Source organism: Choloepus didactylus, chromosome 13, assembly GCF_015220235.1.
Source record: "Choloepus didactylus isolate mChoDid1 chromosome 13, mChoDid1.pri, whole genome shotgun sequence".
NCBI lineage: Eukaryota > Metazoa > Chordata > Mammalia > Pilosa > Megalonychidae > Choloepus > Choloepus didactylus.
The window spans coordinates 85177584-85189973 of record NC_051319.1 but is presented as its reverse complement, the minus strand read 5'-3'; positions in this window follow the sequence as shown (position 1 = coordinate 85189973).

Below are 12390 nucleotides of genomic sequence, written 5' to 3'. Positions count from 1 at the left end.
TATGAAAAACCCACAGCCAGCATAGTACTCAATGGTGAGAGACTGAAAGCCTTCCCTCTAAGATCAGGAACAAGACAAGGATGCCCGCTGTCACCGCTGTTATTCAACATCGTGCTGGAAGTGCTAGCCAGGGCAATCTGGCAAGACAAAGAAATAAAAGGCATCCAAATTGGAAAAGAAGAAGTAAAACTGTCATTGTTTGCAGATGATATGATCTTTTTTTTTTTTTTTTAATCATCATTTTATTAAGATATATTCACATACCACGCAGTCATACAAAACAAATTGTACTTTCGATTGTTTACAGTACCATTACATAGTTGTACATTCATCACCTAAATCAATCCCTGACACCTTCATTAGCACACACACAAAAATAACAAGAATAATAATTAGAGTGAAAAAGAGCAATTGAAGTAAAGAAGAACACTGGGTACCTTTGTCTGTTTGTTTGCTTCCCCTACTTTTCTACACATCCATCCATAAACTAGACAAAGTGGAGTTTGGTCCTTATGGCATTCCCAATCCCACTGTCACCCCTCATAAGCTACATTTTTATACAACTGTCTTCGAGATTCATGGGTTCTGGGTTGTAGTTTAATAGTTTCAGGTATCCACCACCAGCTACCCCAATTCTTTAGAACCTAAAAAAGGTTGTCTAAAGTGTGCGTAAGAGTGCCCACCAGAGTGATCTCTCGGCTCGTTTTGGAATCTCTCTGCCACTGAAGCTTATTTCATTTCCTTTCACATCCCCCTTTTGGTCAAGAAGATGTTCTCCATCCCACGATGCCGGGTCTACATTCCTCCCCGGGAGTCATATTCCACGTTGCCAGGGAGATTCACTTCCCTGGGTGTCTGATCCCACGTAGGGGGGAGGGCAGTGATTTCACCTTTCAAGTTGGCTTAGCCAGAGAGAGAGGGCCACATCTGAGCAACAAAGAGGCATTCAGGAGGAGACTCTTAGGCACAAATACAGGGAGGCCTAGCCTCTCCTTTGCAGCAACCGTCTTCCCAAGGGTAAAACTTATGGTAGAGGGCTCAACCCATCAAACCACCAGTCCCCTATGTCTGTGGTCATGTTAGCAACCATGGAGGTGGGGTAGGCGAATACCCCTGCATTCTCCACAGGCTCCTCAAGGGGGCACTACATCTTTTTTTTTTTTTTCCTTGTTTGTCTTTTTTCTTTTTTTTTTTTTTAACTTTCCCTTCTTTTTTAAATCAACTGTATGAAAAAAAAAGTTAAAAAGAAAACAAACATACAATAAAAGAACATTTCAAAGAGACCATAACAAGGGAGTAAGAAAAAGACAACTAACGTAAGATAACTGCTTAACTTCCAACATGTTCCTACTTTACCCCAAGAAAGTTACATAATATAGCAACATTTCAGTGAACTTGTTCCTACTACATCCATCAGAAATTAACAGACCATAGTCATTTCTGGGCATCCCCAGAACGTTAAATAGCTTATCTGTTCTTCTTGGATTATTGTTCCCCCTTCCTTAATTGCTCTCTACTGCTAGTTCCCCTACATTCTACATTATAAACCATTTGTTTTACATTTTTCAAAGTTCACATTAGTGGTAGCATATAATATTTCTCTTTTTGTGCCTGGCTTATTTCGCTCAGCATTATGTCTTCAAGGTTCATCCATGTTGTCATATGTTTCACCAGATCGTTCCTTCTTACTGCCGCGTAGTATTCCATCGTGTGTATATACCACATTTTATTTATCCACTCATCTGTTGAAGGACATTTGGGTTGTTTCCTTCTCTTGGCAATTGTGAATAATGCTGCTATGAACATTGGCGTGCAGATATCTGTTCGTGTCACTGCTTTCCGATCTTCCGGGTATATACCGAGAAGTGCAATCGCTGGATCGAATGGTAGGTAGCTCTATATCTAGTTTTCTAAGGAACTGCCAGACTGACTTCCAGAGTGGCTGAACCATTATACAGTCCCACCAACAATGAATAAGAGTTCCAATTTCTCCACATCCCCTCCAGCATTTCTGATTTCCTGTTTGTTTAATGGCAGCCATTCTAACCGGTGTTAGATGGTATCTCATTGTGGTCTTAATTTGCATCTCTGTAATAGCTAGTGAAGCTGAACATTTTTTCATGTGTTTCTTGGCCATTTGTATTTCCTCTTCAGAGAACTGTCTTTTCATATCTTTTGCCCATTTTATAATTGGGCTGTCTGTACTATTGTCATTGAGTTGTAGGATTTCTTTGTATATGCAAGATATCAGTCTTTTGTCAGATACATGGTTTCCAAAAATTTTTTCCCATTGATTTGGCTGCCTCTTTACCTTTTTGAGAAATTCCTTTGAGGTGCAGAAACTTCTAAGCTTGAGGAGTTCCCATTTATCTATTTTCTCTTTTGTTGCTTGTGCTTTGGGTGTAAAGTCTAGGAAGTGGCCTCCTAATACAAGGTCTTGAAGATGTTTTCCTACATTATCTTCTAGGAGTTTTATGGTACTTTCTTTTATATTGAGATCTTTGGTCCATTTTGAGTTAATTTTTGTGTAGGGGGTGAGGTAGGGGTCCTCTTTCATTCTTTTGGATATGGATATCCAACTCTCCCAGCCCCATTTGTTGAAAAGACCATTATGGCTCAGTTCGGTGACTTTGGGGGCCTTATCAAAGATCAGTCGGCCATAGATCTGAGGGTCTATCTCTGAATTCTCAATTCGATTCCATTGATCTATATGTCTATCTTTGTGCCAGTACCATGCTGTTTTGGCAACTGTGGCTTTATAATAAGCTTCAAAGTCAGGGAGTGTAAGTCCTCCCACTTCGTTTTTCTTTTTTAGAGTGTCTTTAGCAATTCGAGGCATCTTCCCTTTCCAAATAAATTTGATAACTAGCTTTTCCAAGTCTGCAAAGTAGGTTGTTGGAATTTTGATTGGGATTGCATTGAATCTGTAGATGAGTTTGGGTAGAATTGACATCTTAATGACATTTAGCCTTCCTATCCATGAACATGGAATATTTTTCCATCTTTTAAGGTCCCCTTCTATTTCTTTTAGTAGAGTTATGTAGTTTTCTTTGTATAGGTCTTTTACATCTTTGGTTAAGTTTATTCCTAGGTACTTGATTTTTTTAGTTGCTATTGAAAATGGTATCTTTTTCTTGAGTGTCTCTTCAGTTTGTTCATTTCTAGCATATAGAAACATTACTGACTTATGTGCATTAATCTTGTATCCCGCTACTTTGCTAAATTTGTTTATTAGCTCTAGTAGGTGTATCGTTGATTTCTCAGGGTTTTCTAGATATAAGATCATATCATCTGCAAACAATGACAGTTTTACTTCTTCTTTTCCAATTTGGATGCCTTTTATTTCTTTGTCTTGCCGGATTGCCCTGGCTAGCACTTCCAGCACAATGTTGAATAACAGTGGTGACAGCGGGCATCCTTGTCTTGTTCCTGATCTTAGAGGGAAGGCTTTCAGTCTCTCACCATTGAGTACTATGCTGGCTATGGGTTTTTCATATATGCTCTTTATCATGTTGAGGAAGTTTCCTTCAATTCCTACCTTTTGAAGTGTTTTTATCAAAAAGGGATGTTGGATTTTGTCAAATGCTTTTTCAGCATCTATTGAGATGATCAATTGATTTTTCCCTTTCGAGTTTTTAATGTGTTGTAATACATTGTTTTTCTTATGTTGAACCATCCTTGCATGCCTGGAATGAACCCCACTTGGTCATGGTGTATGATTTTTTTAATGTGTCTTTGGATTCAATTTGCAAGTATTTTGTTGAGGATTTTTGCATCTATATTCATTAGGGAGATTGGCCGGTAGTTTTCCTTTTTTGTAGCATCTTTGCCTGGTTTTGGTATTAGATTGATGTTAGCTTCATAAAATGAGTTAGGTAGTGTTCCATTTTTTTCAATGTTTTGAAAGAGTTTGAGTAAGATTGGTGTCAGTTCTTTCTGGAAAGTTTGGTAGAATTCCCCTGTGTAGCCATCTGGTCCTGGGCATTTATTTGTGGGAAGATTTTTGATGACTGATTGGATCTCTTTGCTTGTGATGGGTTGGTTGAGGTCTTCTATTTCTTCTCTGGTCAGTCTAGGTTGTTCATATGTTTCCAGGAAATTGTCCATTTCTTCTACATTATCCAGTTTGTTGCCATACAGTTGTTCATAATATCCTCTTATAATTTTTTTAATTTCTTCAGGATCTGCAGTTATGTCACCTTTTTCATTCATTATTTTGTTTATATGGGTCTTCTCTCTTTTTGATTTTGTCAGTCTAGCTAGGGGCTTGTCAATCTTGTTGATCTTCTCAAAAAACCAACTTTTGGTGATATTTATCCTTTCTGTTGTTTTTTTGTTCTCTATGTCATTTATTTCTGCTTTAATCCTTGTTATTTCTTTTCTTGTACTTGGTTTAGGATTGGTTTGCTGTTCATTTTCTAGCTTCTTCAGTTGATCCATTAGTTCTTTGATTTTGGCTCTTTCTTCCTTTTTAATATATGCATTTAGTGCTATAAATTTCCCCCTTAGCACTGCTTTTGCTGCATCCCATAGGTTTTGGTATGTTGTGTTCTCATTTTCATTCGTCTCTATATATTTAGCAATTTCTCTTGCTATTTCTTCTTTAACCCACTGATTGTTTAGGAGTGTGTTGTTTAACCTCCAGGTATTTGTGAATTTTCTAAGTCTCTGATGGTTATTGACTTCTAATTGTATTCCATTGTGGTCAGAGAATGTGCTTTGAATAATTTCAATCTTTTTAAATTTATTGAGGCTTGTTTTATGTCCCAGCATATGATCTATTCTGGAGAAAGTTCCGTGAGCACTAGAAAAGTATGTGTATCCTGGTGATTTGGGATGTAATGTCCTGTAGATGTCTGTTAAATCTAATTCATTTATCAGATTGTTTAGGTTTTCAATTTCCTTATTGGTCTTCTGTCTGGTTGATCTATCTATAGGAGAGAGTGATGTGTTGAAGTCTCCCACAATTATTGTGGAAACATCAATTGCTTCCTTTAGTTTTGCCAATGTTTCTCTCATGTATTTTGTGGCACCTTGATTGGGTGCATAGACATTTACGATTGTTATTTCTTCTTGCTGAATTGCCCCTTTTATTAGTATGTAGTGGCCTTCTTTGTCTCTCAAAACATCCCTGCATTTGAAGTCTATTTTATCTGAGATTAATATTGCTACACCTGCTTTCTTTTGGCTGTAGCTTGCATGAAATATTTTTTTCCATCCTTTCACTTTCAGTTTCTTTGTGTCCCTGTGTCTAAGATGAGTCTCTTTATGCAACATATTGATGGTTCATTTTTTTTGATCCATTCTGCGAATCTATATCTTTTAATTGGGGAGTTTAATCCATTTTCATTCAACGTTAAAACCGTGAAGGCATTTCTTGAATCGGCCATCTTATCCTTTGGATTATGTTTGCCATATTTTTCCCTCTCTCTATTAATATCCTTTATTGTACCCATACCGAATCTCTTTAGTACTGAACCTTTCTCCAGGTCTCTCTGTCCTGTCTTTGTTTCTCTGTCTGTAGGGCTCCCTTTAGTATCTCCAGTAGGGCAGGTCTCTTGTTAGCAAATTCTCTCAGCATTTGTTTGTCTGTGAAAAATTTAAGCTCTCCCTCAAATTTGAAGGAGAGCTTTGCTGGATAAAGTATTCTTGGCTGGAAATTCCTCTCACTCAGAATTTTAAATATATCGTGCCACTGCCTTCTTGCCTCCATGGTGGCTGCTGAATAGTCACTACTTAGTCTTATGCTGTTTCCTTTGTATGTGGTGAATTGCTTTTCTCTTGCTGCTTTCAGAACTTGCTCCTTCTCTTCTATGTTTGACAGTGTGATCAGTATATGTCTCGGAGTGGGTTTTTTTGGATTTATTCTATTTGGAGTTCGCTGAGCATTTATGATTTGTGTATTTATGTTGTTTAGAAGATTTGGGAAGTTTTCCCCAACAATTTCTTTGAATACTCTTCCTAGACCTTTACCCTTTTCTTCCCCTTCTGGGACACCAATGAGTCTTATATTTGGACGTTTCATATTATCTATCATATCCCTGAGGTCCATTTCGAGTTTTTCAATTTTTTTCCCCATTCTTTCTTTTATGCTTTCATTTTCCATTCTGTCATCTTCCAGGTCACTGATTCGTTGTTCAACTTCCTCTAGTCTTGTACTATGAGTGTCCAGAATCTTTTTAATTTGGTCAACAGTTTCTTTAATTTCCATAAGATCATCCATTTTTTTATTTAGTCTTGCAATGTCTTCTTTATGCTCTTCTAGGGTCTTCTTGATTTCCTTCATATCCTGTACTATGGTCTCATTGTTCATCTTTAGTTCTTTGAGTAGCTGCTCTAGGTGCTGTGTCTCTTCTGGTCTTTTGATTTGGGTGCTTGGGCTTGGGTTATCCATATCGTCTGGTTTTTTCATATGCTTTATAATTTTCTGTTGTTTTTGGCCTCGTGGCATTTGCTGAACTTGATAGGGTTCTTTTAGGGTTTGTAGACCAGTTGAAGTCCTTATCTCTAATTTATCAGATCTACAGCTTCGTGGAGTACACTTTCTCTAACTAACCAGCAGGTGGCGTCCACGAGCCACCTGTTCTCCACAAGCCAGATCTCCCCTGCTTAGCCTTTTTGGTGAGTGAGGGAGTGAGTCTTGTGGGGCCCAATTGGTGTACCAAGCTTGCGTGTGTAGTTGGTGTTGCCTGCCCTATATGTGGGGCGTGTTTCTGGGCAGTCAGGGAGGGGGGGTGGCCCTAACAATCAAATCTCCCTGATGATCCTAGAGTTTTAAAGCTGCTGCAATAGTCTAATCCTTCAGTTCAGTCCTGCCACAGTTTGTCTCTGCCACTGACCCACAAGTCTTTGGTATTGGCGTATGGTTCCTGAGACGTGCAAGTGGGCCCCTCTTCCAGGCTGTGCACCCCGGGTCCTCTGTTGAGGGATGACTGTGCTATGTCACAGGTGAGTGCCGTCCCCCCAGGGCAGTTCTGGGCTGCTGGGCTGTGTTGGGAGGCTCCCAGTCTGCTCAAATGATGGCTGAATGGGGCTCTGTTAATTCACACTGCTCCCCCTTCCCAGCTCTGGGACATTCAGCTGAGGTTGCAGGGAAGGCTAATGTCCACGCCCAGTTTTGTGGTGTGTGCCTGTTATTTGAAGCACTTCCGTCACACTGGGTTGTCTGGGGCAGCTCTGGGCTATGGGGCTGGCGATGGGCAGGAGTGTTTCCTGTCCACCAGGATGGTGGCTGTGAGCGGACACCCCCCTTTTCTTGGGAAGTTGTGTTGTTTAGTGAATTTTCTCAGCCACTGGATTATTGCCTTTTGTCTCAGAGCTCTCTTAGTTCTGCTCTTGACTTAACGTGCCCAAATTTCAATTCTTTGAAGCTTTCTGTATTGAGCTTCTTAGAGTAATTGTTTTAGAAAAAGCAAAAAGGATTTAAAAAAAAAAAAAAAAAACGGCCCTCCTCAGAGATCTAATGGGTTATTGAAATGCTAATAGACAAAGCAACCAGGGCCATTAAGGAAAGGTGCACAGGGCAGAGAGATCAGCTTTGCTTCGGGATTTGCATATGCGCCTCAAGGCCTGATCTCCACCCTTCCCCTTTCTGTGTTCACCAGAACTCCAAAAATCCTCTGCTTTTATTTTGGAGTTTTTCGTGTTGTTTTTTTCTATGCCTGTCTCCTCTCTGCTGGGCTGGCTGCTCTCAGAGTCTCTGGTGTCTGGTCTCAGTCTATCTATGGTTGGAGTTTGAATCAGTAGAATGAGTTTCCGATAAGAGCAGCCACTGCAATTCTCCCTTCTCCTTCCCGGAGCTGACAGCCCCTCCTCCCCCGGGACTGAGCCTGGCAGGGAGGGGCGCGGGTCCCCTGGCCGCAAAAACTTACAGATTTCGCTGATCTCAGCAGTTCCACGTTTTCATGAGTGTTGTATGAAGTATGCCCAAAGACAGATTGCTCTGTGGTGTCCAGTCCACGCAGTTCCTGGCTTTTTACCTACTTTCCTGGAGGAGTAACTAAAACATACAGCTCACCAGTCTGCCATCTTGCCCCGCCTCCTCATGATATGATCTTATATCTAGAAAACCCTGGGAAATTGATGATACAGCTACTAGAGCTAATAAATTTAGCAAAGTAGCGGGATACAAGATTAATGCACATAAGTCAGTAATGTTTCTATATGCTAGAAATGAACAAACTGAAGAGACACTCAAGAAAAAGATACCATTTTCAATAGCAACTGAAAAAATCAAGTACCTAGGAATAAACTTAACCAAAGATGTAAAAGACCTATACAAAGAAAACTACACAACTCTACTAAAAGAAATAGAAGGGGACCTTAAAAGATGGAAAAATATTCCATGTTCATGGATAGGAAGACTAAATGTCATTAAGGTGTCAATTCTACCCAAACTCATCTACAGATTCAATGCAATCCCAATCAAAATTCCAACAACCTACTTTGCAGACTTGGAAAAGCTAGTTATCAAATTTATTTGGAAAGGGAAGATGCCTCGAATTGCTAAAGACACTCTAAAAAAGAAAAACGAAGTGGGAGGACTTACACTCCCTGACTTTGAAGCTTATTATAAAGCCACAGTTGCCAAAACAGCATGGTACTGGCACAAAGATAGACATATAGATCAATGGAATCGAATTGAGAATTCAGAGATAGACCCTCAGATCTATGGCCGACTGATCTTTGATAAGGCTCCCAAAGTCACTGAACTGAGTCATAATGGTCTTTTCAACAAATGGGGCTGGGAGAGTTGGATATCCATATCCAAAAGAATGAAAGAGGACTCCTACCTCACCCCCTACACAAAAATTAACTCAAAATGGACCAAAGATCTCAATATAAAAGAAAGTACCATAAAACTCCTAGAAGATAATGTAGGAAAACATCTTCAAGAGCTTGTATTAGGCGGCCACTTCCTAGACTTTACACCCAAAGCACAAGCAACAAAAGAGAAAATAGATAAATGGGAACTCCTCAAGCTTAGAAGTTTCTGCACCTCAAAGGAATTTCTCAAAAAGGTAAAGAGGCAGCCAACTCAATGGGAAAAAATTTTTGGAAACCATGTATCTGACAAAAGACTGATATCTTGCATATATAAAGAAATCCTACAACTCAATGACAGTAGTACAGACAGCCCAATTATAAAATGGGCAAAAGATATGAAAAGACAGTTCTCTGAAGAGGAAATACAAATGGCCAAGAAACACATGAAAAAATGTTCAGCTTCACTAGCTATTACAGAGATGCAAATTAAGACCACAATGAGATACCATCTAACACCGGTTAGAATGGCTGCCATTAAACAAACAGGAAACTACAAATGCTGGAGGGGATGTGGAGAAATTGGAACTCTTATTCATTGTTGGTGGGACTGTATAATGGTTCAGCCACTCTGGAAGTCAGTCTGGCAGTTCCTTAGAAAACTAGATATAGAGTTACCATTCGATCCAGCGATTGCACTTCTTGGTATATACCCGGAAGATCGGAAAGCAGTGACACGAACAGATATCTGCACGCCAATGTTCATAGCAGCATTATTCACAATTGCCAAGAGATGGAAACAACCCAAATGTCCTTCAACAGATGAGTGGATAAATAAAATGTGGTATATACACACAATGGAATACTACGCGGCAGTAAGAAGGAACGATCTCGTGAAACATATGACAACATGGATGAACCTTGAAGACATAATGCTGAGCGAAATAAGCCAGACACAAAAAGAGAAATATTATATGCTACCACTAATTTGAACTTTTTAAAATGTAAAACAAACGGTTTATAATGTAGAATGTGGGGGAACTAGCAATAGAGAGCAATTAAGGAAGGGGGAACAATCATCCAAGAAAAACAGATAAGCTATTTAACGTTCTGGGGATGCCCAGGAATGACTATGGTCTGTTAATTTCTGATGGATATAGTAGGAACAAGTTCACAGAAATGTTGCTACATTATGTAACATTCTTGGGGTAAAGTAGGAACATGTTGGAAGTTAAGCAGTTATCTTAGGTTAGTTGTCTTTGTCTTACTCCCTTGTTATGGTGTCTTTGAAATGTTCTTTTATTGTATGTTTGTTTTCTTTTTAACTTTTTTTTCATACAGTTGATTTAAAGAAGAAGGGAAAGTTAAAAAAAAAAAAGGAAAAACAAGGAAAAAAAAAGATGTAGTGCCCCCTTGAGGAGCCTGTGGAGAATGCAGGGGTATTCGCCTACCCCACCTCGATGGTTGCTAAGATGACCACAGATATAGGGGACTGGTGGTTTGATGGGTTGAGCCCTCTACCATAAGTTTTACCCTTGGGAAGACGGTTGCTTCAAAGGAGAGGCTCGGCCTCCCTATGGTTGTGCCTAAGAGCCTCCTCCCGAATGCCTCTTTGTTGCTCAGATGTGGCCCTCTCTCTCTGGCTAAGCCAACTTGAAAGGTGAAATCACTGCCCTCCCCCCTACATGGGATCAGACACCCAGGGCAGTGAATCTCCCTGGCAACGTGGAATATGACTCCCGGGGAGGAATGTAGACGTGGCATCGTGGGACGGAGAACATCTTCTTGACCAAAAGGGGGATGTGAAAGGAAATGAAATAAGCTTCAGTGGCAGAGAGATTCCAAAACGAGCCGAGAGGTCACTCTGGTGGGCACTCTTATGCACACTTTAGAGAACCCTTTTTAGGTTCTAAAGAATTGGGGTAGCTGGTGGTGGATACCTGAAACTATCAAACTACAACCCAGAACCCATGAATCTCGAAGACAGTTGTATAAAAATGTAGCTTATGAGGGGTGACAATGGGATTGGGAAAGCCATAAGGACCACACTCCACTTTGTCTAGTTTATGGATGGATGAGTAGAAAAATAGGGGAAGGAAACAAACAGACAAAGGTACCCAGTGTTCTTTTTTACTTCAATTGCTCTTTTTCACTCTAATTATTATTCTTGTTATTTTTGTGTGTGTGCTAATGAAGGTGTCAGGGATTGATTTGGGTGATGAATGTACCACTATGTAATGGTATTGTAAACAATCGAAAGTACGATTTGTTTTGTATGACTGCGTGGTATGTGAATATATCTCAATAAAATGAAGATTAAAAAAAAAAGAAAAAAAATAGGGTGGGAGCAGGGGGATGATTTGGGTGTTCTTCTTTACTTTTACTTTTTATTCTTATTTTCACTTTTTCTGCTTCAAGGAAAATGTTCAAAAAATAGATTGAGGTGATGAATGCACAACTCTACGATGGTATTGTGAACAATTGATTGTACACTTTGGATGATTGTATGGTATGTGAATATATCTCAATAAAATTGAGTAAAAAATAAATGAACAGAATAAAATAACACTTTAAAGACAATAAAATATTATCTGTTAATAATAAAAACAAAAGAAAACAAAACAACAACCAACAAAAACCCAGGCAGTATCGTCCTTTACCCTTGGGCCTGATTTGCCTTAGTCCTAACTAGATCCTCTTCGTTCATATCTCTAATTAAAGTCTGAATTCTTTTTTAGCTCTTTCAACGATTGCCTTACAGGGTAATACTGACAAGTTCTAGCTCCGAGTCTCATTTGTCACACAAACACCCAAAGTTCCAGAGACCGACCAGGTTATACACAAGGAACTCAGCATTTCAGGATTTAGAGATAACCATTACAACTCAGGAATAGATGTGACTGCTATAAGAGCTTACAATCTAGGGACCATTACAATAAGTGTTCCCCTGATAAGCTGTGCCCTAAGATTCAGTTCTCAGAGTTTACACATTATAGCTAGTCCATATTAATGAGACATTATAATGTTTGTCCTCTAGTTCTGGCATGCTTCACTCAAAATGTACTCAAGATCTGTCCACCTAGTTGTGTGTCTCACAGTTTCATTTCTTCTTGTAACTGCTCAATATTCTATTATATGCTTACACTACAGTTCACCATTCTGTTCATCAGTCAATGTACTCTTAGGCCACTTCCGTCTATTGCAAATAGTGAATACTGCTGCTATATATACTGGTGCATAAATGTCCATTCATGTCCCTGCTCTCCGATCTTCCAAGTTATATCCCACACCGAGGTTGCAGGTCCTTGAAATGTAGGGAGGTTTTTGATGACTGATTGAATCTCTTTACTTGTGATTGTTGAGGTCTTCTATTTCTTCTTGACTCAGGGTAGGTTGTGTGTTTCTAAGGACTTATCCATTTCATCAAAATTGTCTAGTCTTTTGGCAGATAGTTGTTCATAGTATCCTCTTATGATTTGTTTTATTTTTTCAGGGTCCATGGTAATGTCCCCCTTCTCATTTATGATTTTATTTATTTGCATCTTCTCTTTTTTGACTTTGTCTGTCTAGCTAAGGATTTGTCAATCTGTTGATTTTCTCAAAGAACTAACTTCTGGTTTTATTGAA